The sequence below is a fragment of the Magnolia sinica genome, chromosome 2 (genome assembly GCF_029962835.1).
Source record: "Magnolia sinica isolate HGM2019 chromosome 2, MsV1, whole genome shotgun sequence".
Classification (NCBI taxonomy): domain Eukaryota; kingdom Viridiplantae; phylum Streptophyta; class Magnoliopsida; order Magnoliales; family Magnoliaceae; genus Magnolia; species Magnolia sinica.
In genome coordinates this window covers 53,256,615-53,272,396 of record NC_080574.1, presented here as the reverse complement: position 1 = coordinate 53,272,396, position 15,782 = coordinate 53,256,615, and the positions used below count along the sequence as shown (strand labels likewise).

General features: G+C 38.5%; 1 non-coding gene across 1 annotated transcript; it reads right to left on the bottom strand.

The window, feature by feature from the left end:
- Positions 1-6,066: 6,066 nt before the first annotated feature.
- On the bottom strand, positions 6,067-6,170 carry LOC131238370 (small nucleolar RNA R71). Its single transcript, XR_009167772.1, has one exon. It is a non-coding gene; the product is annotated as a small nucleolar RNA R71 (small nucleolar RNA).
- Positions 6,171-15,782: the final 9,612 nt, after the last annotated feature.

Below are 15,782 nucleotides of genomic sequence, written 5' to 3'. Positions count from 1 at the left end.
TAAAGTCCTATTCACCCCCCTCTAGGACACTTTGACCTATTCCTACTTCTACTAGAGTGGTCATTACCGCAATTTCAGAAGCTTGTAGCATGATGGATAGTTTTCTATATTTTGATTAATACTTTAGTTGAACTTTCTTTTGATTATAGTTTGATATTAAGGAATGCTTTTAGTTTTTAATGGTTTGCTGTGACTTAAATTACAATAGATCTACGATAGCTTTGAGTATGCTCTTTTCATTATAGGAATTGTGAACTTGGGAATCCTGTTGTTCACCATCGTTTCATAGGCAGGGTTGGGTGATAGAATCCTTCCTAATGTTCATAATTCTCTTAGATTAATTGTGGATTGGCTAAACTTCTATTGTTTGCTTTGTCTCATGGGCATGGTTTTGTGATGGAATCCATTCTAATTCTCATACCTCTCATCTCTTGAAAACTAGATCAAAGGAAGTTTAGATTTGGATTTTAATGAAATATTTTCCAACTGGATGAAGATGGGATGAATTAAGCATAGATCTCCCTGATCTCTACAAGTGGATCCTTGGCACCCTCGTTTCCTATGAATATTACAAGTTTTAGATAAAGTAGTTCACCATTACTCTATTAAATTTCCTTGATTTAGATCACATGTTATTTTAGTTCTAGTTCAAGTTACTTTCAGATTGCGCACAAGGTTCAGTCCCTGTGGATTCGACCTCGGTCTTACCAAGATTATTACTACGTCACAACCTTATACTTGGGGTGTGAACACATATCTTGCAAGAGCTAGGGACCTAGAAGCATATGGTAGAAAGCCTCACACATGTGGTAGCACACGTGTGAGGAGAAGGTCAGTTAAAAATAAATTATAAATAAGGTCATTCTAAAATAAAATAAAATAGAAAACAGACGGGTGAGGGATTGACAGTGTGGGCATAAATTAGGTGTTTGGCATGAGTAGGGAGAGAGAGGAAAGAAGGAAGGAGAGAGTTTTTTATTTGGAATTTTTGCAAGGTGAGTGATCCTTCCACGAGTTTTTCTTCCACACTTTTTTTTCCAAGTTGATTTCTAAATTCTAGTTTTAGCACTCTCTTGCTCTCCAATTTAAGAATTTAAGATCCTAGGTAAGGAATCTCTCTTAATTTTCTTCTTTCAATTAATTAAACTTTGTATATCTTCATTTCTTGTAATCCTTTCCTTTTGGTTACAATCCCTTTTCATTATGTTTGGTACTTTTACCTTTGGGAGCAATCTTTTTCACAATTACGAATAGACATTTTCTTTCTCTTATGAGTCAGGGGCTTCCCTTTACCACTGTAATACATACAACTCTTGAATCTCAAGGTTTAAATCATCCCTATTATTGTCAGTTCCCTTGGTGTTTGCCCCTTTATTTGGATATCTTGAATTTTAATCTTTTAGCATAGTTTTCTTAAATTTAACTTTGGAATCTTGACCCCTTGTATACTTTTTTAGACTATGGATATATTCTTACATGTGAATCATTCTCTTACATTGTTAATTTCTCTTTTAAAATCATGACCGATTAATAATAGTTTTTCTATTCACAGGATCCACATGCATCATGATCATGGAGTATTTGGAACTTGGTTTGCTTAGTTGCATTATAATTATGGAATGCTCAGAAATTGGTTTTCTTGATTGTATCAACATCATGGAATATTTCAATTTTTATTTGGTTAGTTACATTAGTATCATGACCTAATTGGAATCTACACTATAAGTTACAAACACTTTTTGACAAGCATTAGTTGTGCTTCATCTGCTCCAAGGCAGAGCGATGGCCTTGTCATTTTAAATAATTAGAACTGAATTTAATTGAAAATTGATTCAATGATCATGTAAGGAATGTTCATTGACGGGCATGTAAGGATTACTTGTTTCATTAAATTGGATTGGTGAGTATGTAAGGATTGCTCATTGGCAGGCATGTAAGGTATCACACCCCAAACTCGAGAACTGGGCTCACTAAATTCCCAACTACCAAATTTGGTGCCGACAACCTCCGTAGTATCATATTCTCGACTCCTAGCTCCCATACGATAGGTTCCGATCTTAGGATACCACAAATATGATTTTCGATGTGAATTTTTTTTCAAGGGAGCATAACTATAAATGTACCAAAGTCACAAAAACACCATCATCACATATCCACTATATAATCTTTGAGTACAACGCTGGAAAGAGAAATATAAGATGTAATCAAAAATACAAAAGATCAAGCTCATGCTCCAAGCTTAATGTTGCTGATACGCCCTAGCATCACCTGTAGGATAAACAAACCACATAAGCTTCCTATGAAGCTCAGTAGAGTGTGTACATGTGTGCGCAATGCATATGACAAGAATACAGATATCAGAGTAAGCGAAAAATGATAGAAGGCCAAGCAGCCAAGTCCATGAATGTTGTTAGCCATACCAAGGATAAGCAATGTAAGGCCTACGTGGCCGAGTGTCATATGCTATAGATGTAATGCAAACATGTCAATCCTCAACCAATCTAGACATCAGAACAGTTCATAACTGGAAATATAACCGGCATCTACTACACTCCGACACTGGTTGCCACTCATCGAACACATGACCAAGTGAGTGGAAAAGACTTTATTATTCGCTTTGTTAGTGGTATGCCAATGCCCACTCAATGAGTCGATAGTGGACCCATTTCATGAGCTAGTTTGACTCAATCTAGCTTATAGCCCCCTACAACTGGGCGAATAAGGTCACACCCCTTTCCAACTAACCTCAACACGGTGAGAGACACGGTGTATTGGTATTTAGCACTCGAGTGCTCATGTTATCCACTCCATCTCAACATTGGAGCATCCTACTGGTACCACAAGGTTTAGGGACTTTCACCCAAGGACATTTATAGTGCCTAAGTGCTAGAACATATTTTCTGTTTCCAATCCTGTCAGCCACAGTATGTCTGTGGTGGCCACAACCTCGATGTCACTAGGGTATGAAGTCAATTGTATATAATGCTAAATGCATAAGTCACACTATCCAAGTCATGCACCAAACTTGCGCATACGACGCGATCATGTGTGGTGACCCTATCTCATATGGGGCCCCTTAAGTATCTCAAGCCCAAGGGCATCTTCTATAAGCAATCGTCATCCAAAACACACATACAAATGATGCATATGGGCATATAACTAGGCATGATATCCACTATATTAAGTGTGTTATTAGTGTGTCCTCAGAATAAGTATATTAGCATGTTATTAGACATATCATGTGATAATCAACCTTAATTGGTACAACATATACAAAAAGTGGAACTTGAACGACAGACCCCACTAGAAATAAAGAGGTTTATGTGGTGTGGCCCACATTAAACTACATTGGTTCTTCATGCAGCTTGTACATTAAAAGGGGTCTAGCAACTGTATATAAGGCATGGATAAAATACATACACCAAGGCTTGACCCACTGGGAACGACCTGAATAGATGCCCACATGCGTAACATGTGTGTCACTAGGCTACCAATCTATTGGGCACATGGCCCCCTAATGATATCCCAAAATAATTAGATTACCAATTGCATTACTATAATTACTTTAATAGGATGATCGGTACCATATAATCATTGTCAATATAATCAAATGGTTACAAATCATTGGTTACTCATTAGGATGTGATCCTGTGCCTGTGGCCCATTCGAGACTTGGGATCTCATCATTCCATGCAAAGTATATATGTAAAACCATTAGGTCAAACCTTGTGTACGTATACTAGTTAGAGAAATTAAAGTTGATTTAGTAATTAAACTTAAACCCCTGTAATATATTATATATAGTTACCTTTGGGTCACAGGGATCCTGAATCCAAGGTGCTAAATACAACTAGGGGATTCCAAATATAATGTAACCCTTCAATTGCATTAGTTTTCCTGGCATTTAATTGATAATTTGATTTAATTATATGTTTTTGTCATGCGAGGTGATTCAGAAGCTTATGATGAATATGCGCTTAAAGGGACAGATTTAGAGCTCAAAAGAAGATAATGAAGAATTGAAGATTTGGAAGTCATTAATGAAGAATTCACATGCTAAAGATCCAAGAAAACCAAGTAAGGAATGAAGAGAATCAAAGATTTGATGTGAAGAAAAAGAATCCTGAAAATTGTCCTAAAAAAAGATATTTTAAAATTCCGGAGTCAGAAAAATATTGTTATGAAAAAGTGCCAGAATAGATTTCAATGCAATCAAAGACACTTCGATAACATCGAAGTTGCAATCGAAGCCAGTTCAATTTAATCAAGAATTTCAGAATTTTTCAAGCCAAACTCGCTTGACAGTTCTGGATGATTTTTCGATGCAATCAAAGACCATTCGATAGAATCGAAGGCGTACGTAGATTTTATGCAGACTATGTAAATTTGAGGTAGTTTGCAGATTTTTCCAACTCGTTGAGAAAGTTAGAGTTCCCCAACTATAAATAGGAGTCCTAGGATGCTCCAAAGCATCTTATTGGGTTTGGAAAGGTTTCAAGGAGCATAGTAAAAGGGTGGAGTAGCTGCCAAAGACTTTTTCTTCTTCCCTAGTAAAATTTTCATGCTTTGTTTAAGAGATTTAGTTTCAATCATGTATATGGTTGGCTAAACATCTTAGCGAGGGCTAAGAAGTGAAGCTTGTAGTACGTTTGGATGATTATCTTGCTTTGATTCTTGTTATTGTTGAACCTCATTGATTTCTAGTTTGATATTAAAGGAATATTTTTAGTTTTCTATGATTTATTATGACTCAAATTACAATAGATGATGTGATAACTTTCGATATCTTCTTTTACTGATTTGATATTGTGAGATTGGTAAATCCTGTTGTTCCCCATCATCTCCTGGGCATGGTAGGGTGATGGAATCCCTTCCAATCATCACAATTCTCCTTCATTGAAAATTAGGTCAATGAAAAGTTTAGATTTGATTTAAATTATTTTATCTTCCAATTGGATAGGATAGGACTTCAATTCCAATTGTGTTCCTTGAATCAAGTAAGGTAGCATCTTGATAGCTACAAGTGGATCCTTGGCACCCTAGTTCCCACCTTTAAATTCATAAGTTTTAATCAGCATTATTCGTTATTACTCTTAATTATTCAGATTTTAATTTAAATCTTTTTCTAGTTCTAGTTCTAGTTATTTTCAGAATATGTACAAGTTTAGTCCCTATGGATTCGACCTCGGTCTTATCTAGTTATTACTACATCGCGATCCTACATTTGGGGTTGTGAACAAGTTTTTAGCGCCGTTGCCAGGGACCACAGCTATGTTTTTTTAGAATTAAATAGTATTAGAATTAGGTTAAGATTAGGATTAACTTTTTGCTTTATTTTTAGGTTAGGTTTTTTTTTTCTGAAATTAGTTTTAGAAACTAACATTGTTTTCTATTTTGTAGGATCTTAACATAACAACTCCAATCCGGTAACCTCTTTCCAATTCCCTCATTCTTTTCTAGATTTCTTATTTTCTTTAGTTTTCTTTCTTCTTAGGTTTAGTTTGATTTAGTTACTTGAGGGCTGAGAGTGTTTTATGCCCAAGTGGGTCTGTGATAACACTCTACGTCTGTTGAGTGAAGGAGGATTAATTAAAGGGTTGCCTATCCATCACAGGATTGGACACCACTTGAGACCCTCTGATTCATTAGAAGTGATGGCTGCAAATCAACCTCAATCCCTAGTTGAGGAAGTTCAAGATAAAAATGAGGTGCATAATGCACCCCCACCTCGTACTCTATGAGATTATTTACAATCGGCGGGGGTGAGTACACCTTCCTTCATGATATTTCTATTAAATGTAGGAACTGTGGATATTAAACCAGGGATAATTCAACTCATCCCAAAGTTTCATGGATTAAAATATAAAAGTCGATACTTGCATATGAAAGAGTTTGATGAGATAATATCTACATTACACTTCCCAAACATGTCCGAGGACACAGTTAGACTAAAATTGTTTCATTTCTCTTTGAAAGAAAAGGCTAAGTTGTGGTTACATTTCTTAAGACCACGGTCCATTGGCACATGGGCTAAGAGTACAATGGAGTTCCTTAAAAAGTTCTTCCCATATCATAAAACGAATACATTTTGTGTAAAAAGAAGATGAGAACTTCTTTCAATTTTAGGAGCGATTTAAGGATCTCATAAATTCACGTCCACAACATGGCTACGAAACATAACATATAACAAGCTTTTTCAATGAGGGATTGACCTCACTGATGCGCCAATTTGTGGAGATGATGTGTAATGGGGAATTCATGAACAAGGAAGCCAATGATGCATGAGATTATTTTGATAAACTTACTGAAAACGCGCAATCATGGGATACCTCCTCAAGCTCTTATATTTCAAATTCAAACTACTATCCTAACCCTAAGCTCTGATACCACTTGTTGGGCACAGAAGCAACCTTAGATCAAATCAAACAACCAATAGAGAACAAAAAGAAATTTCAAGCAAAAACAAAGAACATGTGAGGCTTTACATAATAAACCCTAGTGGAAAAAAATCATAACACAAAGTGATGATCAATCCACTATAATCAGAAGAAGGTTATAAGATATGGAACAACTTGCAGTAGAAACCCTAACTTTCTCTTTAAAACCCTTTTGCTCTTAAGCTCTCTCCATTCTAAATGTTCTACTCTAACCCTAATCACAATTAAAAGGACACACACACACACACACACACACACACTCATACAAGATTAGGAAATAAAACCCATACTTACATACTCTGTTGGTTAGACCCGGAGATACATACCTTCGATCGCACCAAACTGAACCAACTCACAAACCCTTAGTTGCATCGAAAATGTGCAAAAGTGGACAATGTGAAATCCAAGAATCCACCCCTAATTCGGTCGAACTGAGACGGGGCTTCTCTGCACTAGATTAAAGGCACTTAATCAACAATAAGTGCATTGGTTCATTTTTCCTATTGTGTGATTGACTTGAGTGACCATCGATTTCCATGTTTTGACTGTCAATTTAGTTGTCATATAATTATGTTACTCAATCCATAACTTAATGAGCCATTAGGGCGAGAGGTTATGATGTTAATTAGTGTGAAACACTACTTTTGGGTGTGTTTAGGGGAGTGTATTTGGTGTGAATTAGGATACTAAAATGGTGTGTTTTGAAATCTCAGCAAAAATGTATATTTCTAATTTTATTTCGCAAGTTGATACCCCCCTCCCCCCCCCCCCCCACTCTCTCTCATTCTCTCTCTCTCTCTCTCTCTCTCTCTCTCTCTCTCACTTTCCTCCATAACAACAGGGTACTATCATTGCAAGCAAAGGCAACAAACATTGTTGTTGCCACTGCAAGCATCGACAACATCCACGACCGCTGCCACCCTAAGCAACCAACTGCATAGCCATGACTGCCAAATAGACATGAGCAACCAATTGCATAGCCATGACTGCCAAAATAGACATGAGCAACCAACTGCATAGCCATGACTGCCAAATAGATGGAGAGGCTGAAGGGGGTAAGTGGTGTTTTTCTTACCAAACCCAAGGATCAAAGAAGATGAAGGGCACTGGGTTTTGATTGTGGGCCTGAGTAATCGATCAGCTGGTCTGCTTGATTTTGGATTTGATTAAAGATATGTTTATGCCCTCCTTTTGACCAAAACTATAGTAATTTGTCAACCCCACTCAGAGAAGCTTTTAGACAACCATATGTTGATTTACAAAGCTGTCCATGATATCTTGAATTAAGTGGGCCCATTTATTTTGCAATGTTGAAGAAAAATTTCTTATGTTTAAAATGATGAAACTCATACCTTCTATAATCCCATGTGAGGCTCAAAATTACCTAATTACTTGTAAAAGCATATATTTCAATGGGCTTATCAAGATTGTCCAATCCTCAAAACTACTCATCATCCATTTAAATCAACGTCCATCACGTACATTAGACTATTCGGTCGTGAACACAAATTTAACCATTCATACATTATGCATCTATTCAATCATGAATGTATTCATTCGAATTATCTATTTATATTTATACCTACCCATTTATCAAACCAATTGCTTATTATGTTACCCATTCAAAATCAATCGTATGCCTACAAAATCGTATATGTATTGATCCATCTGGACCACCCATTTCTTTAACCAGACATGAATCATTACCATTGTTGAGGGTCAAATATTGCATATTATCCCCCATTTATATCTTGGTTTTATGAACATGATAATGTTTAATGTTCTATTTTACTCATGTTTATGTTGCAAGGTGAATTTAAGAGCTTGGATTGAAAAGAGTGCTAAAAGTATAGATTTGATGCTCAAGAATCACCAAGGAAGGGATGGATCTTAGGAGATCAAGATTGAAGAATTCACATGCGATCCAAGAAAACCAAGTGAGGAATGAAGAGAATCAAAGATTTGAAGTGAAGAAAAGGAATCCTGAAATTGTCCTAAAAAAGCATATTCTGAAACTATGAGTCATTTGTAAAATTGCACGGAGTGAAGTCTATTTTAAAAAATTGTGTAGAGTGAAGTCTATTTTAGCAAACTGAGTAAATTTGAGGCAGTTTCTAGAGTTTTCTAATTAAGTGCGAAAGTTGGAGTTCCACAACTCTAAATAGGACTCCCTAGGATGTTCCTGGGCATCTTCAGGGGTTTAAGGAGCAGAGAAAAAGGGTGGAGAAGCGTCGCTAAGAGTTTTTCTTCTTCTTCCGTAGTTCTTTTTATGATTTCTTCTAGGGTTTTATATCCAATCATATCTATGGTTGTCTAAACCTCTTAGCTAGGGCTAAGAGGTAAAGCTTATAGCATGATGGGATGTTTGTATTGCTTTGATTCATGTTTATGTTGAACTTCATGGATTCTAATTTGATTTTAAAGAATACTTTCAGTTTTTAATGATTTATTGTGACTTAAAATTACAGTAGATCTACAATAGCTTGGAGTATCTTCTTTTCCTGATTTGAGATTGTGAAATTAGTAAGTCCTGTTGTTCACAATCATCCCTTGGGCATGGTAGGGTGATGGAATCCTTCCTAATCTTCACAATTCTCCTGCTTTGAGATTATGAGATTGGTAAATCCTGTTGTTTTCCATTGTCTCCAGGGCATGGTTTGGTGATGGAATCCCTGCCAATTATCATAGTTCTCCTTCATTGAGAATTAGGTCAATAGAAGTTCAAATTTGGTTTTATTGATATATTTTCTAATTGGATAAGATAGGACTCCAATTCTAATTGTGTTGCTTAAATCAAGCAAGAGGGCTCCCTGATCACTACAAGTGGATCCTTAGTACCCTAGTTCCCATCTTTAAATTCTTTGTTTTAATTACTTAATTCATAATTACTCTCTCAATCACTTTAGAATTAGTTTTACATCTTCTTCTAGTTAATTTCAGAAACATATAAGTTTCAGTCCCTGTGGATTCGACCTTGGTCTTACCGAGATTATTTGTAACGCCCTGATGTTTCGATACTCGAGCATCAAAAGTCCTCGAGCATTACCATAAGATTTAACGTAACATATATGCATGTATGTTACCAATCCAACTATTCTAGCCTTACTTCCTTGCCTTGACACTAACCTAACTATTGGGGATGACCTCCATTCATAGATCAAGCCATCTGATCGTTGATTTTGTGACAAGACCATCTATCATGTAATTTGACGTGGGTACCTTCCCTTAAATGAATAGATGAATAACTCCTTATCCATAAGGATTTAGATATAAGTTCTTTTATAAAAATCACCTAGAAACATGTCTACAATCATGCGGAACCAATGGATCTCCCAAAACTCCTATATCGAACTAATAACGAAAATGCCATCACCCTAGAACCCTGAATAATAGATCACATAGTTCCCACAATTTGGTCGATGAGAAATCTCATACCGTAACTATAAACCTGAAATTAACTGTACATGTCGAAATTTAGCCCTTAGATCATTGAAGAAAGGACCCAATGGACAGATCAGCCATTAAATGTCAGTTTGGCCACCTGATCTTTGGATATGCTTACATTTTGGCCTCAACCCTTAAATCTGAGGGACAACACCAGTGGACAGTGTTGATTCATTTGAAAACATCATGGTGGGCCCCACTTACAGCGCATGTACACCACTCACATGCACCAGTGGTGCACCAAATCAAGAGTCAGGTCAAACCTAGTTTGACCCAACATAAATTTAAAATTGGGAAAGAACTCTCTCTCACATTTGCAGGAGAATCAGACGACCATCCAAGGGCCCCACATGATGTATTTGTTTTACCCCTGATCATCCAAGACAATGGGCCTGTTGTGATGCAGGTGTGATATCCACCGTCCATCCAGCCCTGGGGAGAATGAGGCATATTTAAATCTTAGGTGGAGTACACCGTCCACCGTCTAGACAAGCTGGATGTGGACGCTCACCATGATGTAAGTGTTTTCATCCCCACCGTCCCGATAGTCTGGACATGAGACCACCTTGATGTACGTGCTTGATCCATGCCATCCACGCGGCGCATGGACCCCATTTACACCATCGTCAAGCAAGTGTCCAGGCCCTGGACATTAGCTGCAGGCATTTGATAATATATATAGATATATAAATATTATATAATAGAATATATGTATATGATATATATATTCATATATATATATATCTGGTGGGCCCCACGTGGGACCCACCTACTGATTTAAAGTGGAATGGCTGGCCTGGCCGCGCACCAGATATATAGCTGGTATACAAGCATCAGCAAGTGGGGCTGAGAACCAAACCATCTGCCCTCGCTGGTAGGCCCCACCATGATGTATGCATTATATCCCTAATTCACCCGCCAACTATATAGCTACTATAGGTGTCAGCAGTTCTGTGGGCCCATCATGATGTATGTGATCTAACTATCCATTGAGGACCCACCTTAAAGTAAGTATTTCATATCCTCACCGTCCATACACAGGACGATGGGACCCATGTAATGTATGTGATTTACATCCAGACCGTCCATCTAGATGGATCCTAAATAACTAAATAATATAATATAATATATATGATATATATATATATATATATATATATATACATATATATTACACATATCTGGTGACCCCATGTGGGAATCCACCTGCTGTGGGGCCAACCGTGATGTATTTGCCATCCAATCTGTCCGTCCATATACACGGACATGGGGCCCACCTTAATGGATGCCTTGCATCTACACGTGTGGGGCCCCACCTCGATTTATGTGTTCAGTTGTCCATCTGGACGATTCATGTGGTGGACCCACCTTTGATGTGTTTTTGATCCAAGCCGTCCACCTGTTTTGCCAGCATGGGACCACCATGATGTATTTATTTCATCCACACCGTCCAGATTGTGCTGGGCGGTGGTGGACAATGTTTGGATGGTGCTGTCCAATGTTTGGATGGTACTGATTTACATGTCCAATGTTTGGACAGTGTTGATTTGCATAGACAATGTTTGGACAATGTTAATCATCATTAGTGAACCATGTGCCCCATAGAATGATAGTGTACAGTGATACACATATTACACCTGCAACTATTGAAATGATTTTTAGTGTAATCCAAGCTCTCACTTGGGGCCCATTGGTGCGAACCGTTGATGTGGCCCACTTGATGTTTATGAGGCCCATTAGTGCGGCCCGTTGATGCAACCCATTTGATGTTTATGAGTCCCAATGGTGCGGCCCATGTAATGAGGCCCACCTTGATGTATTTGTGGCCCATCCATGAGGCCCACCTTAATGTATTTGTGACCCATCCATGAGGCCCACCTCGATGTATTTGTGGCCTACTCGACAGGCCCATATGTGCGGCCTAATGTGATATATTTGTGACCCATTTGGCGAGGCCGACTATGATGTGTTCATGACCTTTAATGAGGCCCGATGTGATGTGTTGAGGCCCATTATGATGTATATGCGGCCCATGAGTGAGGCCCATAGTGATGTGTATTAGGCCCTTGTATGAGGTCATGGACCCACGATATGTTTGGCTCTATGTGGGCCACTCCTTAGGTACAATGTTAGTTAAACGTCCATGTTAATGGGAAATGATGGTTAAATGTCCACATTGCGACCTTCTCTTAGGTCCTTTGCTAGACCGATTTTGATTATCGATGTCGATTTCAATTGTCGAGGCCGATTTTGATTATTGAGGCCGATTCCGATTGTTGAGGCCAATTCTGATTGTCGAGGCTGATTTCGATTGTTGAGGCCAATTCTGATTGTCGAGGTCGATTCTGATTATCGAGGCCAATTCCGATTGTCGAGGCCGATTACCGATTCCAATTGTCGAGGTTGATTTTGATTGTTGAGGCCGATTCTAATTGTCAAGGCCAATTCCGATTATCGAGGCCGATTCTGATTGTCGAGGTCGATTACCGATTCCGATTATCGAGGTTAATTCCAATTATCAAGGCCGATTGTCGAGGCTAATTTCGATTGTCGAGGCTGATTCCAATTATTGAGGTCGATTTCGATTATCAAGGTTGATTCCAATTGTCAAGGCCGATTCTGATTGCTAAAACCGATTGTCGAGGCCGATTATTAGGCCGATTGTATAGGCTGATTATCGATGTCGATTATCGGTGCTGATTGTCAATACCGATTATGAATATGTGACAGCATAGCATCATGTACATGCCCATATGCATCATCTGCATGTTTATTATGAGATGTGGTTGACCATTGCATATGTCATTGGGCAGGTTGTTATGAGACTCCCTGATAGGCAGAGATTGTCTCACATGAGCACAGGTATGTGTAGGATTGATGCATGACTGGATTATATGACTCATGCATCCTACATTGTGTATTGTGATTACTGTATGCCCTATCAACATCAGGGCCATAACCTCCACGGACATGTCATGGATGGCTATATGGGACACCGGAAATGTTTGGTTCAAGCATCTGTGCACTTTGGATGTCCGTGGATGAAAGTCCCTAAACCTCCGTGGTCAGGAGATGCTCCAACGTCTAGACTGAGTGGATTATATGAGCGCCCGAGTGCCGAGTACTAGTAGGCCATGTCTCCCACTGTGTCATGGTCGGTTGAAAGGGGGTGTGACCTTATCCGCCCGATTCGTAATGGGCAAAACTAGGTTGAGTTTGACCAAATCATAAGTGGGTTCGCTATCAATGTGTTGGGTAGGTATTGGCTGACTATTGGTCAAGCGGATAGTGAGGTCTCTTCCTCTCACCTGGTTGCGCGCGATGGGGTAGAAATCTGGTTGGAGTGTACTAGACCCCGATGATGATCTTAGAGATGTACGGTACTGATATGTGGACTTATTGAGCAGGAGTTGTATAGTTATTCATTCATTCATTCATTATCCACTCGAGCTGGTGTTGCGCAACTATTTATTACGTGTACCTAAGCAATGGCCAGGATTTCGGTTGGGGCACGTGACTAACCTAAGATCAGGAGTTTACCACATTGAGTCTGACTATTCAAATTTAGGTATGAGACTGGTTTGGATAGAAGTCCCTTGTGGTGGACCCCATAGCCTGCAATACTACGTACTATCATTCCGACTTCATACTCCAGCTTGGTCATTTCATTCACACTGCATATTACATTACTCTGTGTGGACGATATAAACTGTCCAAAGCAATCAGAAGGAAAATTTGTCGGGACCCATGCAATCTCCACCGTTGATTAAAACCCAAAGGCCACTTCAGGGAGATCGAGATTTGACTGCACTGGATGCACAAACGAATAGCGTCCGTTGGAAGGCGCGATGGCCCACTTCGATGATAAGATTGAGGATCAACACTGTCCATTATGATCATGAAAGAAAACTGATCAATCTCTAGCCCTTTTATGATCCATCTAACACATAAAGCTAACTGTTTCTTTTCTGACTTCTGTCCGCAAGTGAAGGAAAGAAGGCAACGATGAGATTACGTTCCATAGCGTAAGAGAACCCGGGACGGAAGACATGGATTGAGCTGGACCTTCCAAAACTAGGGGAAACCACGTCCGATCATAGCCAAGCTCTCCAAAGAGAAAGAAACAAGGATCAGACGGTGATCTTCACCGATTCTCACACTGGGAATGAATTCGCGGAACTCTATTGTGCATCCAACCTGGATGTAACTAGGCCGTGGATTTTAGTGGGACCATGGACGTCCATTCAAGAGGCAATCAGAGACGGCCATCTAACAGCCGTCGCTGAAAACATTCCCCGAGCGGTGTCATCAGCCGGAAGAAAGAGGGAGAGAACCGAAATCGTTTGGTTGCACAGAGATTTTGCGTAAGGTTTTACGGATCGCCTTACTACGTAATGTCCAGTCAGACAGCCTATAAAAGAGGAGCCCTCCATTTGTAAAATAAAAAAAAAAAAGCAAAAGAGAGAAAGAAAATTCGACGGTGGGAGAGGAGAAAGGAAGAGAAAACAAAAGGGAAAGAGAGAAAGAGAGAGCAGGCCATCCCCTGCTAGATGTGTCAATAAGAAAGGAAGAAAGAAATGAAGGAAGGCAGGAAGAAAGAAAGAAAGGAAGAAAGAAAAAGAGGAAGAAAACTGAGTCGACTCGTCGAGTTTGAGTCGAGGTTAGGTGAGGGTTTTATCCTTTAAGCTTACATCGATTTAAGTTGTTGTATTATGCCTTCACAATATTTTACCGCGCCTTTTACGTACCTTCTCTCAATTGAGTTGATGCATTTTTGAAAAGGCCAGGCGATATGTCCTAGAGGGGGGTGAATAAGACAATGCCAAATTTAAAATAATAACAGCGGAATTAAATAATGAGATAGCCAAATAAAGGAAATCAATTCACAATGCTGAAATGAAAGACAACCTCAATAAACAAGTATTGAGAGGTTGATACAAATGTTGTCCTAAGGACAACCTTACACCATAAAAACCAAGGGTTTATGGTAGGACAACCTTCTTTCTACAACGTTCTTCGCATCAAAAACTCAAACCGAAGAGGAATAAATAAATAGCAAGGAATAGAAATAAATTGCAATAATTTAAATCTAAATTATTACAACATTCCCCACAATGCTTGAAATGTAAATATTACAACATTCACATCCATACAGACATTCCACAAACTTGAATGATAAAAGATAGGAAATATAACTCACACATCCATAAAACATAAAGAGTTATAGTGGTTCGCCTGTGTGTACACCAACTGTTAAACAATAACCACACAGCTTGCTACTCCACTCTTAATATCCTCACACGGGATATTAGTGTTCACTATGAAAATAGGTTTCACAGGTTCAAATAAAACCTTCATAATTGTGTCTTTTAAATGGGCTTACACAAATCAAAAACCCCACTTCTGAGTTTTCCTGGCTCTCCTTAGATAACCACTAGATTGAGATTTTTCTGACTTAATCTCAAACAAAAACCAAAATGAAGGAAATTTACAATACAGTAAAATACCTAGATTTCTCCTTTTGTAGCAGCCCGGAAGAACCAATCGGAGTGGAAGTTCGAATGTGGAAGTTCAATGTCCAATACTCACTTTGAAGTGGTTCTAGGTTCTAATTGATTTTAAATTAAACCAGTTGGGCTAGCTATATTTGATTTTGATTCCAAGAAGAAGGAATACAATAATTCCTCTTTTCAATTTAGATTAGAATATAGAAACAAGATCAAACTAATAAAGCTAACAAAAGAGAATATTAAATGAGCATAATGTAGCTTAAAAATGAACACAAACTTATCTCAAAGTAATGCCTTGATTTTTCTTGAAATTCGATATAAAACTCTGAAATTCGTGTTCTATTTATAGTTGTAGAAATCTCATCTACGACTGGTCCTGAGGACACTATGA